Source organism: Hyperoodon ampullatus, assembly GCF_949752795.1.
Source record: "Hyperoodon ampullatus genome assembly, chromosome: 12".
In the NCBI taxonomy this organism is placed as follows: Eukaryota; Metazoa; Chordata; class Mammalia; order Artiodactyla; family Ziphiidae; genus Hyperoodon; species Hyperoodon ampullatus.
In genome coordinates this window covers 75,258,847-75,277,664 of record NC_136925.1, presented here as the reverse complement: position 1 = coordinate 75,277,664, position 18,818 = coordinate 75,258,847, and positions in this window count along the sequence as shown.

Genomic DNA, 18,818 nt, shown 5'->3' with positions numbered 1-18,818 from the left:
GATTAAATGCTCACACCAAAAAACAAAGACTGCCTGAATGTATACAAAAACAAGACCCATATATATGCTGTCTACAAGAGACCCACTTCAGACCTAGAGACACATACAGACTGAAAGTGATGGGATGGAAAAAGATATTCCATGCAAATGGAAACCAAAAGAAAGCTGGAGTAGCAATTCTCATATCAGACAAAATAGACTTTAAAATAAAGACTATTAGAAGAGACAAAGAAGGACACTACATAACGATAAAGGGATCGATCCAAGAAGAAGATATAACAGTTGTAAATATTTATGCACCCAACATAGGAACACCTCAATACATAAGGCAAATACTAACAGCCATAAAAGGGGAAATCGACAGTACCACATTCAGAGTAGGAGACTTTAACACCCCACTTTCACCAAGGGACAGACCATCCAAGATGAAAATAAATAAGGAAACACAAGCTTTAAATGCTATATTAAACAAGATGGACTTAATTGATATTTATAGGACATTCCATCCAAAAACAACAGAATACATATTTTTCTCAAGTGCTCATGGAACATTCTCCAGGATAGATCATATCTTGGGTCACAAATCAAGCCTTGGTAAATTTAAGAAAATTGAAATTGTATCAAGTATCTTTTCTGACCACAATGCTATGAGACTAGACATCAATTACAGGAAAAGATCTGTTAAAAATACAAACACATGGAGGCTAAACAATACACTACTTAATAACGAAGTGATCACTGAAGAAATCAAAGAGGAAATAAAAAAATTCCTAGAAACAAATGACAATGGAGAAATGAAGACCCAAAACCTATGGGATGCAGCAAAAGCAGTTCTAAGAGGGAAGTTTATAGCAATACAATCCTACCTTAAGAAACAGGAAACATCTCGAATAAACAACCTAACCTTGCACCTAAAGCAATTAGAGAAAGAACAAAGAAAACCCAAAGTTAGCAGAAGGAAAGAAATCAAAAAGATCAGTTCAGAAATAAATGAAAAAGAAATGAAGGAAACGATAGCAAAGATCAATAAACCTAAAAGCTGATTTTTGAAAAGATAAACAAAATTGATAAACCATTAGCCAGACTCATCAAGAAAAAAAGAGAGAAGACTCAAATCAATAGAATTAGAAATGAAAAAGGAGAAGTAACAACTGACACTGCAGAAATGCAAAAGATCATGAGAGATTACTACAAGCAACCCTATGCCAATAAAATGGACAACCTGGAAGAAATGGACAAATTCTTAGAAAAGTACAACCTTCCGAGACTGAACCAGGAAGAAATAGAAAATATGAACAGACCAATCACAAGCACTGAAATTGAAACTGTGATAAAAAATCTTCCAACAAACAAAAGCCCAGGACCAGATGTCTTCACAGGTGAATTCTATCAAACATTTAGAGAAGAGCTAACACCTATCCTTCTCAAACTCTTCCAAAATATAGCAGAGGGAGGAAAACTCCCAAATGCATTCTACGAGGCCACCATCACCCTGATACCAAAACAAGACAAGGATGTCACAAAGAAAGAAAACTACAGGCCAATATCACTGATGAACATAGATGCAAAAATCCTCAACAAAATACTAGCAAACAGAATCCAACAGCACATTAAAAGGATCATACACCATGATCAAGTGGGGTTTATTAGAAGAATGCAAGGATTCTTCAATATACGCAAATCAATCAATGTGATACACCATATTAACAAATTGAAGGAGAAAAACCATATGGTCTTCTCAATAGATGCAGAGAAAGCTTTCAACAAAATTCAACACCCATTTATGATAAAAACCCTCCAGAAAGCAGGCATAGAGGGAACTTTCCTCAACATAATAAAGGCCATATATGACAAACCCACAGTCAACATCATCCTCAATGGTGAAAAACTGAAAGCACTTCCACTAAGATCAGGAACAAGACAAGGTTGCCCACTCTCACCACTCTTATTCAACTTAGTTTTGGAAGTTTTAGCCACAGCAATCAGAGAAGAAAAGGAAATAAAAGGAATCCAAATTGGAAAAGAAGAAGGAAAGCTGTCACTGTTTGCAGATGACATGATACTATACATAGAGAATCCTGAAGATGCTACCAGAAAACTACTAGAGCTAATCAATGAATTTGGTAAAGTAGCAGGATACAAAATAAATGCATAGAAATCTCTTACATTCCTATATACTAATGATGAAAATTCTGAAAGTGAAATCAGGAAAACACTCCCATTTACCATTGCAACAAAAAGAATAAAATATCTAGGAATAAACCTACCTAAGGAGACAAAAGACCTGTATGCAGATAATTATAAGACACTGATGAAAGAAATTAAAACTGATACAAATAGATGGAGAGATATTCCATGTTCTTGGATTGGAAGAATGAACATTGTGAAAATGACGCTACTACCCAAAGCAATCTACAGCTTCAATGCAATCCCTATCAAACTACCACTGGCATTTTTTACAGAACTAGAACAAAACATTTCACAACTTGTATGGAAACACAAAAGACCGTGAATAGCCAAAGCAATCTTGAGAACGAAAAACGAAGCTGGAGGAACCAGGCTCCCTGACTTCAGACTATACTACAAAGCTACAGTAATCAAGACAGTATGGTACTGGCACAAAAACAGAAATATAGATCAATGGAACAGGATAGAAAGCCCAGAGAGAAACCCACGCACATATGGTCACCTTATCTTTGATAAAGGAGGCAGGAATGTACAGTAGAGAAAGGACAGCCTCTTCAATAAGTGGTGCTGGGAAAACTGGACAGATACCTGTAAAAGTATGAGATTAGAGCACTCCCTAACACCATACACAAAAATAAGCTCAAAATGGATTAAAGACCTAAATCGAAGGCCAGACACTATCAAACTCTTAGTGGAAAACATAGGCAGAACACTCTATGACAAATCACAGCAAGATCCTTTTGGACCCACCTCCTAGAGAAATGGAAATAAAAACAAAAATAAACAAATGGGACCTAATGAAACTTCAAAGCTTTTGCACAGCAAAGGAAACCATAAACAAGACCAAAAGACAACCCTCAGAATGGGAGAAAATATTTGCAAATGAAGCAACTGACAAAGGATTAATCTCCAAAATTTACAAGTAGCTCATGCAGCTCAATGACAAAAAAACAAACAACCCAATCCAAAAATGGGCAGAAGACCTAAATAGACATTTCTCCAAATAAAATATACAGATTGCCAAGAAACATATGAAAGAATGCTCAACATCATTAATCATTAGAGAAATGCAGATCAAAACTACAATGAGATATCATCTCACAACGCTCAGAATGGCCATCATCAAAAAATCTAGAAACAATAAATGCTGGAGAGGGTGTGGAGAAAATGGAACACTTGCACTGCTGGTGGGAATGTGAATTGGTACAGCCGCTATGGAGAACAGTATAGAGGGTCCTTGAAAAACTACAAATAGAACTACCATATGACCCAGAAATCCCACTACTGGGCATATACCCTGAGAAAACCATAATTCAAAAAGAGTCATGTACCAAAATGTTCATTACAGCTCTATTTACAATAGCCAGGAGATGGAAACAACCTAAGTTCCATAATCGGATGAATGGATAAAGAAGATGTGGCACATATATACAATGGAATACTATTCAGCCATAAAAAGAAATGAAATTGAGTTATTTGCAGTGATGTGGATGGACCTAGAGTCTGTCATACAGAGTGAAGTAAGTCAGAAAGAGAAAGACAAATACCGTATGCTAACGCATATATATGGAATCTAAGTAAAAAAAAAATGTCATGAAGAACCTAGGGGTAAGACAGGAATAAAGACACAGACCTACTTGAGAATGGACTTGAGGATATGGGGAAGGGGAAGGGGAAGGGGAGGCTGTGACAAAGTGAGAGAGTGGCATGGACATATATACACTACCAAACGTAATATAGATAGCTAGTGGGAAGCAGCCGCATAGCACAGGGAGATCAACTCGGTGGTTTTTGACCACCTAGCGGGGTGGGAAAGGGAGGGTGGGAGGGAGGGAGATGCAAGATGGAAGAGATATGGGAACATATGTATATGTATAACTGATTCACTTTGTTATAAAGCAGAAACTAACACACCATTGTAAAGTGATTATACTCCAATAAAGATGTAAAAAAAAAAAATCTTAAAATTTGTGTGGAGGTACAAAGGATCCCAAATAGCCAAAGCAATCATGAGGGGAACAAATGGAGCTGGTGAAATCAGACTTCCTCACTTCAGGCTATACTACAAAGGTACTGTAATCAAGACAATATGGTACTGGCACAAAAACAGATATATAGATCAATGCAACAGGATTGAAGGCCCAGAGATAAACCCACGCACGTATGGTCAACTAATCTATGACAAAGGAGGCAAGGATATACAATGGAGAAAAGACAGTCTCTTCAATAACTGGTGCTGGGAAAACTGGACAGCTACAAGTAAAAGAATGAAATTAGAACACTCCTTAACACCATACACAAAAATAAACTCAAAATGGATTAAAAACCTAAATGTAAGACTGGACACTATAAAACTCTTAGAGGAAAACATAGGCAGAACACTCTATGACATACATCACAGCAAGATCTTTTTTGACCCACCTCCTAGAGAAATGGAAATAAAAACAAAAATAAACAAATGGGACCTAATGAAACTTAAAAGCTTTTGTACAGCAAAGGAAACTATAAACAAGATGAAAAGACAACCCTCAGAATGGGAGAAAATATTTGCAAACAAATCAACAGACAAAGGATTAATCTCCAAAATATATGAACAGCTCATGCAGCTCAATATCAAAAAAAACAAACAACCCAATCAAATCATGGGCAGAAGACCTAAATAGACATTTCTCGAAAGAAGAAATACAGATGGCCAAGAGGCACATGAAAATCTGCTCAACATCACTAATTATTAGAGAAATGCAAATCAAAAGTACAATGAGCTATCACATCACACCAGTTAGAATGGGCATCATCAGAAATCTACAAACAACAAATGCTGAAGAGGGTGTGGAGAAAAGGGCACGCTCTTGCACTGTTAGTGGGAATGTAAACTGATACAGTCACTATGGAGAACAGTATGGAGATTCCTTTAAAAAACTAGAAATAGAACTACCATATGACCCAGCAATCCCACTACTGGGCATATACCCAGAGAAAACCATAATTCAAAAAGACCCCAATGTTCATTGCAGCACTATTTACAATAGCCATGTCATGGAAGCAACCTAAATGCCCATCGACAGATGAATGGGTAAAGAAGATGTGGTACATATATACAATGGAATATTACTCAGCCAAAGAAAGGAATGAAGTTGGGTCATTTGTAGAGATGTGGATGGACATAGAGACTGTAATACAGAGTGAAGTAAGTCAGAAAGGGAAAAACAAATATCATATATTAGCACATATATGAGGAATCTAGAAAAATGGTACAGATGAACTGGTTTGCAGGGCAGAAATAGAGACACAGATGTAGAGAACAAACATATGGACACTAAGGGGGGAAAGTGGGGTGGGGGGCTGATGGGATGAATTGGGAGATTGGGATCAACATATATACACTAATATGTATAAAATAGATAACTAATAAGAACCTGCTGCATAGCACAGGGAACTCCACTTTGTTGTACAGTAGAAACTAATGCAACATTGTAAAACAACTATACCCCAATTTAAAAAAAAAGAATAAATGTAAAAAAAAAGTGGGTATAGAGGGCACATATCTCAACATAATAAAAGCTACTTATGACAAACCCACAGCCAATATAATACTCAACAGTGAAAAGCTGAAAGCCTTCCCACTGAAATCTGGAACAAGACAAGGATGCCCTCCTTCACCACTTCTATTCAACATAGTATTGTAATTCCTAGCCACAGCAGTCAGACAAGAAAAAGAAATAAAAAGTATCCAAGTTGGAAGGGAAGAGGTAAAATTGTCACTATATGTAAATGACATGATACCATATATTGAAAACCCTTATTCTCTTGTATGATTATGACCTGAAGTCTGTGACGTGGGATTTTCTGAAATCGACCTGTTACTCCTCAGGTAGAAAGAGAGAATGTCAGCAGGAAACAGTTACTAAGAAGGACAGTGGTGACCATTTGTTTGTGGTACTCATCCTTCTCAGTGATAATTATACATATCTTCTGACCCACAGAGTGAGACTAGCTGAGGTTTTCAAGGGATCTCAGATTTCTTACCCAATGTGGAGATCCACTCCTCACCCATTTCTTTTGCATTAGTGAATATTTTCCAATGTAGCATTTTGATTACTTTAATGATTTTTTCAATTAATGGACTTTATTTTTAGAGCAGTTTTAGGTTTACAGAAAAACTGAACAGAAAGTACACAGTTACCGTATATCCCCCCATCCCAATTTCCCCTATTATTAACATCTTGCATTTCTGTGGTACATGTATTATAATTGATGAGCCACCATTGAAAATTATTATTAACTAAGGTCTATAATTTACACTATAGTTCACTCTTTTTGTTGTATATTCTGTGGGTACTGACAAATGTATAATGAAGTATATCCACCATTAAAAAAAAAAAAAACCAACTATACACCAAAGGCAGTACATTGAGGTCAGATCCTTAAGCAACTGCAGACAAACTGAATTTTCTCTATGATTAGTAGAGTAGCCCATACAAAAGGAAAAACTTATCTGAGGTGAATGAATCCAAAAGGAGATTGACTGAAGATGCAGAAGTTAGGCAATTAAAAGAAGAGGACCCAGATTTAAAATACAGCAGGTAATTTTCCCTTTGCCACATGGAGCCAAAACATTCACCAATCCTAAATGAAGAACAGCTAGAATTAACACCAGACTATGATGTTTGGGGGGCTATATATTAATTGTAGTTGTGTGTGTATGTGTGTGTGTGTAAAATAACTTATTTACATATTTATTTATAAAATCTTAACAAGTGGCACCTTTCAGAGGAAAATTTTCTTCACTTAAAAAAATAACTCAATGGTATATTGAGTTGTTTTGTTTTGCTTTTTTTAATGCATAGACTCAAGTAAGACCAAGAAGGAGACAACAAACCAAAGAATGAGCTGAAATATTCTGCATAAGACAACAACCCCAAACGCAATCTTACAGAGGCTGGGATTGTTTACAAGATGGAAAAAAGGAGAAAAGAAGACAGGAAAATTGAGAGCAGCAAGGATGTTGAAGTCTGAATTGGACAAGATATTTTTAAGAAGAGGGATATTTAATATTCTATTTCAAGATGCTTGTTTGTTGTGCTGTAAACTCTTTCTTCTTTGGTAAAATCTGGCAGTAACTACAAGGTCTTGTCTGGGTTGCCTTTTGTGGAAATCAAAGGAAGAGAATAAATTCCCCCCCCCAGACTCCACTCAGTATGGAAAGTGGACAAGACATGCAAGACAGTAAAATGACCCGCGTTGAATGAAGTAATTAAACAAGTCTTCTGGGAATATGTGTATATTGAAGGCATAGAGAAATTGGTCTTCACAAATCGAGGGCTGTGCCAGTCTCACCTAGATTTTACATGATGTGGTGAACCCTGATAACAGCTTGTTCACACATAGGCATGTACGCTTCAGTTAAAGCTTTCTGTAAACTCTATATAGCTTAATTTGTAGCATAGATTCAGACACATTTGATTAAAGTTTTTACTGATTTTATAACTTTCAGATTTCCACCAACTTTTTTCAGTTCTGATAAAGAAAAGTCCCAGAAGGACCCAAATTCTGATGATGAGAGGAAAGAGGCTGTACTTCACTGAGAATGACCCTGAGTAAGGACCATTTCTACTTGGGTATGGCACCAGATTTACATCATCAGAAATATTTACCAAGTGGAGCCACACGCTGTGACATTTTTATCAAAAATGAAAATGGGTCCCAAGATATCCATTGTCTAGATATCAGCCACCAGGTGGTGTTCTGCAGCACAAAGCTCCATGGTATGGCATGCAGGGCTGGGAGTGCCAGGAAAATATTAACATAGCTTAAATTCTTTGAATATTTAAATACAATGAAAAGAATCTAACTTATAAACACAGTTTTTTTAATACATTAGCAGAACCATATTGTCTCATGCAATGGAAATCACAGGAATATTCTGGTTTTGTTTTGAGTTCTCTAGACCATAGAATACGCCTTGATGAGTTTGTTGTTGTCATTGCTGTTGTTGTTACTCCAAAGTTCATAATAATTTTTATTTTCCCATGTGACCAAAAAATACAGAAAGGCTACTTTGAGAAATAACTTTATGTTATTTCTTCATTTTGAGAAATAACCTCTTTGTGATTTAATAATAAGAACAGCTGAGAGATTAGGAGAGGCAGCTTTCATAATGCCCAGCTCTGCCAGCAGTTCAGTGTAAGACCTTGGGCGAGTCACCACCTGGCTTTCCTTTTCTTCTTCTGTAAAATAAACAACTGGGCTAGGCTTTTTCTGAAGTCCCCTGGAGCTCAAAACTGCTGTCATTTTATGATTCTAAATGCACGATTATCATTGCTCCTGTTCAAGTATTATGGAATAATTTATGAAGAACAAACAGGTTGAAAACTTAAATAAATGCATAAAAAAGAACTGAAGGGATAAGTGCATTTTAAGCTCCACTGATGAAAGAAGGCCCCGTGAGATATCTATAATCATGAAAGTAGTTTGCTTCTTAGCATCTATTTTGCTACTCTTATTAGGAAAAAAAAACAAACCAGCCCATAATTAACAAAACTGGCCAAAAATTCCTGCTCTATTTTTATCAAGCAGGTGTCTCTAAAGAATGCTAAATAGCAAAGACATGAAACTACAAAGAAATCACATGGCATGACCCCTATGCTCATAGCAGCACTATTCACAGTAGCCAAGAAATGGAAACAACCTAAATGTCCATCGACAGAAGAATGGGTAAAGAAGCTGTGGTACATATATAAAATGGAATACTACTCAGCTATAAAAAGAATGAAATAATGCCACTTGCAGCAACATGAATGGAACTAGAGATTATCACACTAAGTGAAGAAAATCAGAAAAAGAAAGGCAAATACCGTATCACTTGTATGTAGAATCTAAAATATGACACAAATTAACTTAACTATGAAACAGAAACAGACTCACAGACATAGAGAACAGACTTGTGGTTTCCAAGGGGGAGGGGATGGGGGAAGGATGGATTGGGAGTTTGGGATTAGCAGATGCAAACTATTATATATAGAACGGATAAACAACAAGGTACTGTATAGCACAGGGAACTATATTCAATATCCTGTGATGAACGATAATGGAAAAGAATATGAAAAAGAATATATATGTATAACTGAATCACTCTGCTGTATGGCAGAAATTAACACAACATTGGAAATCAACTAAACTTCAATAAAATAAAATTTTTAAAAAAGCATTCATATGGCATGAACATTGAACTTTAAAACTCCCAGTGTTTTTGGAGATTTTGCAAAGCTTTCTATTCCTGTGGTTTTATCAGCTACCTTATAGTTTATAAACTGCCTTGTTTCAGAATAGAATTGAGGGTACATACCATTCTACATCTAGCCCCAGAAATGGCCTCTGTGTTTGGAAGCAGACTTAACAGGTTCCTCAAGTTCAGACCATTGCCTTATTACAGGAAAGCTATTACAAGATGATGTCATTTCTGGCTTTCAGTTTGTCTAGAAAACTACCTACTTTCTCAGTTTAATACACCACACTCTGCTATCTCTTTTCTTGCCTCTTGGTGTGGCACCTGATCTCAGAACCAAAGCTTTCATCTTAGATCTAGTCAGACACAGAGAAACACGTGGGAGAAGATGCAAACACATAAAGCTTCCAAATGAGAACTTCTCCTTCTGAGGGAAACAAAAGCCTAGTGAGTTCTTGGTAATAGGGAATACGCATGAGCTCACTCTGCTCGAGAGCTATAACTTGAGTAGCACATCTGAGGGCAGGATCCAAGGTTCTAGGCCAGCTCCACCCCAGTCTGCTCTGACCATAACACATTTCTTCCAGACTCTCAGGGTCTTGCTTTTGGCCATTTGGGTGCAATGAAGAAAGATGAGAAGGAAAGCAAGAGACAAGAGAGATGGAAAATTTTTAATATGTCCCTAAAAGCCTCTTTATAGAGATGAGTAATAAAAAGATTGAGGCCAGCAAACATATTCAACCTTTCCACATTTTCTCTAAACTGTTATAAAACTGAGAGTCTTCTAAGGTCAGAGTTAAAGTAGTACAGCCTTGTTTTTGTATTTTAAATGGTTTTTAGTGGAATGCTAAAATAGCCTCAGCACTAGTAAAAGGCATAGTCAAGCCATTTTGATGTGACTCAGGAGGGGATAATAGGACCCACCAAGTAGGGAGGTTAGATCATTTTTTGTGAACTCTCACCCTAATGCCAAGTATGGCTCCATGCAGCTCCTCCACCCACCCACCACGCACATACTTCCCTTCTCCTCCAATCAAGGCACGTTATACTATGAGATCACCTAGTTGATTTTGACCAATCATAATTTATTACTCTCAATTCTTTCAAAACACATCAGTTGAATGCCTACTATGTGTCAGACACAGTTCTAATTACTGGGGATACAGCGATGGACAAAACACAGAACTCTGCCCTCCCAGAACCTATAGTCCAGTGCAGGGAGAAGGAAAAATAAATCAGTAAAGTACACAATAGGTTCGAAGGTGATAAAGAGAGAAAATGAAGCAAGGAAGGGAGTGCAGTATATTCAGGGAAGAGGGGGAAAGCTAGAGAGGGCTGCAATGTCAAATATGGTGGTCAGGGAAGGCCTTGCCTCAAGTGAAATTTGAAAAATGACCTCAAGAGAATGAAGGGAAAGCCATGTGTCTGAGCAAATGTGAAAGTTCTAGATCAGAGGCATGTCCAATGCTTCAAGGAGTACTAGGGATGCCAGTGTGTCTTCAGCAGAATAAGTAAGAGTAAGCAGTAAATCAAAGAGGTAAGAAGGGGTGGGAGACAGGTTTGGCTTTTACTGGGTGAAAGTGGAAATTATTGGGAGATTTTGAACAAAGTCCTGACATTATGTGACTTCCATTTTAAGTGTTAGAACAGACTGATCATGAGCAAAAAAGGCAGAAGCAGGGAAACGAGTTACAAGGCTGCTACAACTCTCCAGACAAGAAATTGTGGTAGCTAGGACCAGGGCAATGGGGATGGAAGTGATAGGAAGTAGTTACATTTCTGATGTATTTTTTATTCTAAAGCCAGCAGGATTCTCAGGTGTTTAGATTGAGAGCATGGAAGAGAAGAGTTAAGAATTACTCCATGGTATTTGGCATGAGAATCAGAAGGAAGGATTTGCCATAAGTTAAGATGGCATGTTTGTTTGCAGACATGATAAGTTTAAGAAACCTCTTAGGCATCCAGATGGAGAGGTCAAGTAGGCAGGGACAAGTCTAGAGTTCAAGGAGAGAGAGGGTGATAGATGGTATTTAAAGCCATGACACCAGATGTGACTGAGACCAAGAAAAGAAGAAGTCCAAGGACCAGATCCTGGGGAGCTCCTACTTTGAGAGACTGGAAATTAGGAGCAACAAGCCAAAGAGACAGAAAGAGTGGCCAGTTTAGAAGGAGAAAAGCCCAGAGAGCAGAGTATGTTGGGGTGAAGGGAAATCTCCAGATGAAGGGAGTGATCGACTGGGTCAAGTTTGGCTGACAGGCAGGTCAAATAAAATAAGGGTTGAAAATGGATACTGGGTTTAGCGATTCTGCCAAGTCAGGTCAACGAGGACTGAGTGCTGTTGTAATATGGCCACTAGCCTGAACAAAAGAAATCGATCGAGTTTTTGGCTAAATAAGTAGATCTCAGGGGAAAAACCCTTATCATCTTCAGTGGTCCTTTGTTTCATAAATATTACTTGAGAAGGAGAGAGAGTTTTATTCTCTCTATAATGACAGTCAGACTTAAGAGTATCACTGCTTAGCTCACAATGGCTGGTTTAATTTCATATGAAGTACAGATACTTTTTTGCTTCCTAGACTTTGGAAATCACAGACGATTTTCTTTCTTAATTAAAATTAGACTTCTTTTTCTAAATCATATCTGGAATGCAAAAATGTATATTTCCTTTAACTATTTTGATTTGAGGGATTTTTCCCCCTTGTTTCTCTCCTTCCAGCTAATTCTGAAGGTTTTCTGTCTGTGTGAGCATCTCAGACCACTCCCCTTTCTCATCCCCTTGCAATATCTGATGCCTCTTCATTATCACAATCAATTTGATCTTGAGCATCATAAAATTCTACATATTCCCAGAGCAGCAGATTTGATGTCACTGACAAAATATGATGGATTCGAAGAACAGGCGAGCAAAAGGAAATGCAGACAAGGGCAAAGATACCTAAGAGGAAAAGAGAGAAGAAGCTGGAGGAGGTGGGCTTAACTGACCATGTGCTTCCATTATTTTCCACAGAAACAGGTTAAATCAGAAACTGCAAGATTTAGAAATTCCATGTGGATAAAGTCCAGCCAAACGTATGCATACTAAATAATTGTACACATTTAAGAAATAAACACCATGGCAATATCTATGCACCTCAACTAATGATATTGGTCAGCAACTAACGTATTAAAATTCACTCAACCGATTTTGAGAATAACTTCCTATTTGCATAATTTTCCAAACTGATTTGTGTATATAGAAATTGCCTCATTCTGAGTGGTTGGCAGTACAAACCAAAATAGTCCATAGGATTTTCTTGTCATGATATCACAATCCTAACTCTTAAAACACATAAACAGTTGAAGATGTCAAGTAGTTCATAAGTATGTTTCAAAGCTGCAATTTTAACACTTCTCATTTATTCATTATGGTAAATCTCAGAATATAAGCAGCAAATAAAAGTTACCATGTCCTACATTATATTTGATTATTTTGGTGTTCTTGGCACTTTTAAAAGAACTAGGAAAATAAAGGAAAGATATACCCTCCAATTACAATGAAGTAATTACTTTATTAGTCCATTAGTCTTACTAGAACCTAGCAGCTCCAGAAAATGCTTAACTCAACAGTTGTCTTTCTCCTATGATATCCTTTAAAAAAGAGAAAGCAGTGAAGACAAGGAAGAAATATTATACTGCCAGAACTTGCAGAAATACTTTCTGAATGTAAACAAACATTTTCAGGGAAAAAAAGGGGGGGATATCAAATGTTCAAGGAAATAAATGCTGAAAATATTTTTAAATAAGTACTATATGTTTAAAATAACGTTTTAGTAGTATATTGTATTCTTTTCCATTGCAGTGAATTTGACACCTTGAAAAGAAATTGAACATCTTTTTGTTTTCTATGTCTTTTTTCTATGTCTTTGGAACTGTTATTTTTATTATCCTGGCAACAATATTTTGCAGAAAGTCATGGAAACATGAATAGGGAACCCACAGCAATATTAGAAATTTCTAAGGAAACAACTGCAATATTAATATGAAGAGGAAATTCAAAATTTGGAAGTAAACTGTAGTAAAATAGTACTTTGAAATAATGCAGTTTTTAAAATGTCATTAACTCTACATTTCCCTCTATATTCTAAATCAATAAAAACACTTCAGAGTGCTTCCATTTTGCCATTGCTGATTTTTCTTTATTCTCCCAGAGTATAAGGTTTTTGTTATTTTTGGTAAAAAAAAAATAAAATAAATAAAGCTACATTAAGATACAGCCTCAAAAGAGGTTGAATTCCTAGTAACTGCAGATGCATGGCACTTACTGCTAATTGGACATGGCTGCTTTTAGCAAATCTGGTAGCTGCTAAAAGCTACTGTTGCCGTAGTGCTGATTCACCAACACACTGGGCACACATACACCATCCACCTCTCCTTTACCAAGGCTACACGTCTGCAAAGTCTGCCTACCAAAATGTGGAGCCGACTCCTTTGTTAGAATGCATAGAGACAGAAATCTTAAAGAGCCACCTACAAGGGCACTGCAAGAAAATGAGGACCTCTTAATGCATATTAAATATTCCTATTTAGACATTATTACAGTAAAGTATCTCCCTGTTATAATATGCTGTTTCAAGCCCCATGCCTTGTAGAGTGGGATACAAAAGGGAACGCTATTAGCACTTTCTTAATTACCTTCTCTCTAGTGTGCCGTACTGCCTGGCTGGTAGACTGTAGTTTTGGGAAATATTGTGAACTAAGTTATATCTGTGTCTCATATCATCATTTGTGTTTTTGTAGGATGATTGTTATGAGAAGTCTAAAATTACTTTGTTAAAAATTGGACCACATCTACCAGTACCACATAAACCTCCTGGTTTAAATATTAATGCTTTCCATTTTTTTCTAAATTTACAGCTGCAGTACATTCTACCAATTCTACTCTCTAACAATAATTTCATAAAACATTCAAGTTCAGACAAAAATGTCCTATGTGTATCATTGTTCTTATTCATATTCCAAGACTTTGTGTCTTACTGTCTGCATTAGACACATTCTAAGCGCGTAAGCTGAGTTACTGGAAGGGAATTATTGAGAGCAAGTGAAGAGAGAAAAATCCAGAAGTAATGACTTGAAAATAATCAAAATGTAACTCTTAAATGGCCAGTATGATTATGGACCAAATACATATAAATATTACACAAATCAGCATATGCTTCTTCCTGTTTCATAGCTGGGACCCCATAGATCATGACTCAAAAGAAATTCCAACCCTTTCCCTAAAGAAGTTAATATCATCCATTTCAGGCAAACTTGCCCAAGGTCATATGGCGAAGTCAGGATCAGCCAAAAATTGAGCCCATTAATGTTGACACATAGCAGATTACCGTGCTTCCTTAAACACCTAACTTACCTACTGGACACTGTTTTAAGTGTCTGAAGACCGGTGATGAGACCGTTTATACTACATAGATTGCAGTGCATCAAGATTGCCTCTTTCTGTTGCTTTTCACATATCAATAGAATCATTTTTTTTTTCTCCACTTGGGTTAGTTTTCCAGGTTTCTCCTCAAATGCATCTTGGACTCCGGAAACAAATCTTGGGTTCCATCCTGCCTAGAGGCAGGATGAACAATCTGAACCCTGACTTTTGATTTCCAGTTGAGAGAATGTGATTTAAAAAAAAAAAAAAGTCGTAAAATTAGACCTGATTTCTGAACAAAGCTGACCTGCTTAGCAATGACTTCTCAAATCCCATATCTCCTCATTTGTTGCCAAAATAAAACACCTGTCAGAGAAGGTCTGGTTTTAGGGTTAGCGTTCCAAAGGAAGGGGCTTCTACTTCAAGGAGGTAACAGGGTTGTCTCTTACTCTGAAGGAAAAGCACTTTGGAAAGCTTGGTAAAATTGTAGCTGCTTATGAAAAATTTTTTCAGTGGAAACCCAGAAAATGTTCTTCATCGGAGACATCTTTCTGCTGGTTCTAAAGGAAAACTACAAAATACCCCTTTTAAAATACCTGGAAGTAGGGCAAGGCCACCCAGAAGACTGAAGGCTCTATGCTCGTCAGTGTTGTTGGGGAACATTGACCCAAATCTGGGAGGGAGATGAAGAGAAGTAACCTATAGCACCTCCTCCTTGCCCCCTGTTCCATTACTTTTCCCAATTAAAAAAATTTTTTTTACCACTTCTTATCAGTTGTGATGGCTAAAATCAAAAATATAGATAATAACAAATGTTGGTCAGGATGTGGAGAAATTGGAACCCTCATACAGTAAGAATGTAAAATTCTGCAACCATTTGGCAGTTCCTCAAAATGCTAAGCATAGAGTTACCGTATGACTCAGCAACTCCATTCTTAGGTATATACCCAGGAGAATCAAAAACATATGTCCACACAAAATACTTGTATACAAACATTCATAGCAACATTATTTACAATAGCCAGAAAGTGGAAACCCTAATTTCCATCAACTGATGAGGGGAAAAACAAAATGTACTATATCCATAGAATGGAATATTATTTGGCAATAAAAAGAATGAAGTACTGATACATGCTACACCATGAATGACCCTTGAAAACATTATGCTAAGTGAAATAAGATACAAAAGACCAGATATTGTATTGTTTCATTTATATAAAATGCCCGGAATGGGACTCCACAGAGACATAAGGAATTGAGAATGTTCTAAAATTAGATTGGTAATAGTTGTATAATACATTGAATATACTAAAAACTCCTGGGCTTCCCTGGTGGCACAGTGGTTAAGAATCCACCTGCCAGTGCAGGGGACACGGGTTCAAGCCCTGGTCCAGGAAGATCCCACATGCTGCAGAGCAACTAAGCCCGTGCACCACAACTACTGAGCCTGTGCTCTAGAACCCGTGAGCCATAACTACTGAGCCCCTGTGCCACAACTACTGAAGCCCGCAGGCCTGGGCCCCATGCTCCACAACAAGAGAAGCCACCACAATGAGAAGCCCGTGCACTGCAACGAAGAGTAGCTCCCGCTCACCGCAACTAGAGAAAGCCTGCGCGCAGAAGTGAAGACCCAACACAGCCAAAAATAAAATAAATAAAATAAAATTTTTAAAAGAAATAAGTAAATAAAAATAAATTAAAACTCCTGAACTGTATACACTTTAAATAGGTGAGTTTTATTTATGTGGAATATATCTCAATAAAGCTGTGGAAAAGTTTTTAAAACACTATCACATACATTATCACATTGGCTCTTCATACTCGTCCTCAAAAACGATGATTGTAAAGACCAGATGAGATAATATATATACAACAAAACACAGAAAAGAAAAACAGCAACTACTTTTAAAATTAAAAGTCTGTAGTCGTGAATAGTAGTCTGGGTTCTATTTCTGGGCTCAGAAATATTTCTGTAGTAGAAGAAACAATGTACTAGGGGTTTGCCTCCTGCAGCACATCTGCATCGTCAATGATTCAGGCATTAAAGGCTCTTGCAGTCACCCAGAATATACTTGTGATGCACTCATTGACTCTTTTGATACAGCCAGAGTCTAAGAGCTTTCGGGGTACAGAATGTTCCATCCACCACTCTTTCCATTTATGCACTACTAAGTGACTAAAAGGAAAGGGGATTTTAGACCTTATTTTAAAACCACTCAGTAAAAAAGAAAAACCTATTTTTTTGCAGATGGCAACAACACTGATGCCTGAGATAATATGAAGAAGATAGAACAACCAAGGATTCACGGCCAATGCTAGAGAAACAGTAGCAAAATCTTACAAGCACTTCCTCCATAACAGCCATAGATCTAGCAGGTTACATATATTAACTCATTTAAACACCACAACAACCAGTTATTAACTATAGTTCACACATGAGAATGTGAGGCTCTGAGTACCTTGCCCAGTGTCACCCAGCTCACAAGTGGCAGAGACTGGATTGGCACCAAACACTCTGACTCCAGAATCTGTATCCTTGACCTAATCTACCGGCTCCTCATCTAAATCCAAGTTTGATATAGAAAAGAGCTGCCACACATTATGTTTTCTCTAATAATATTTTTAATCAAAGTAAAACTTAAAATCAAATGCATATAATCACCCAAATTTGTATCTTTCATCACCTTGAGTCTTCCTCAACCAGATTCATTTATATTGCATATAGCACTTCAGTTTAACCACCATATCAAATGTAATCTGGTCATGTTATCTGGTAGCTAGAGGACTTTTTGATGAAAAAATAAACCTGAGATAGTAAAAAGTTTACCTTTGTATTAAAATACATAGCGTTTGTTATAAAACACAAAAATAATCATGTACCATTTAATAAAATTATTGGAACCCCTTATAGCTATTACAGGGATAATTTTAAACAATCATCCTCTTTGTGGCCTCTGTCTAAAATAATACAAACTTCACAAACTTAAAAAGACAAAAAATAAATCAATCAAATATTGGGGCTACGTACTTCTCAAGAGAAAAAAAGAGAAAGAGGTACTCATTGTTCTCTTTTCATTGAGATGATATATTTTTGTTGAACTGAATCATGTTTTCCTGGAGTAATAAAGAACTAGCCAATTGCTCATCAGTAACAAGAGTGATTGATCTACTTGTATTTTGAGGTCCACAAGTTTGATTAACTTCAGCACTTCCACTGTTTGAAAAAGAAAGCACAGGCAAGTGACATTCAAGTTGTAATTTGCTCATGATTATCCTAATGGGATATGTCTAAAAAGAAGCAAACTACATAGATAGAAATGTTCAGAAAACAATGAAAAGCCTAAATCAGGAAATAGGAGTCACTGACTGAGAATTACTTGATTATTCAGTGAGTTTAGGAAGATGCTAACAGAGAGTCCAGAGAATCCAGAAGGAAATAAACCACCTTCATTTTAATTATGCACACTACAGGTTACCAAAGTTTGACCTAAAAAAATACAAAGTCATTTTCTTTGAGAATCATCTTGGTTTATGCAATTCTTAAAAATGTACAGAGATGAAAAAGTGTGGTTTAATACTTTCCTACCAGTAACACACTTTTTAAAGGTATAAACATACTGCAAGTACATAGTAATATTAGAGACAAAAAAACTAGCTTATTTATGTTCCCTTAAAATCAGCTGAAAAATGAATGACTTCTCCTTGTCCACTCTTGGTGGGATTACAAAATGGTGCAACTGCTATGAAAAATAGTATGGCAATTCATCAAAAAACTAAAAATAGAATTACCATATGATCCAACAATCCCACTCTACGTATACATCCAAAGGAAATGAAAGCAGGGTCTCACAGAGATATTTGCATACCCATGTCCATAGCTGCATTCCCCACAAGAGCCAAGAGGTAGAAGCAACCCAAATGTCCATAGACAGATGAATGGTGCATTCATGTAGCACTCAAATATTATCTTATCTCCTTTTTGTATTCCCAATCAGTCTGTGAAATCT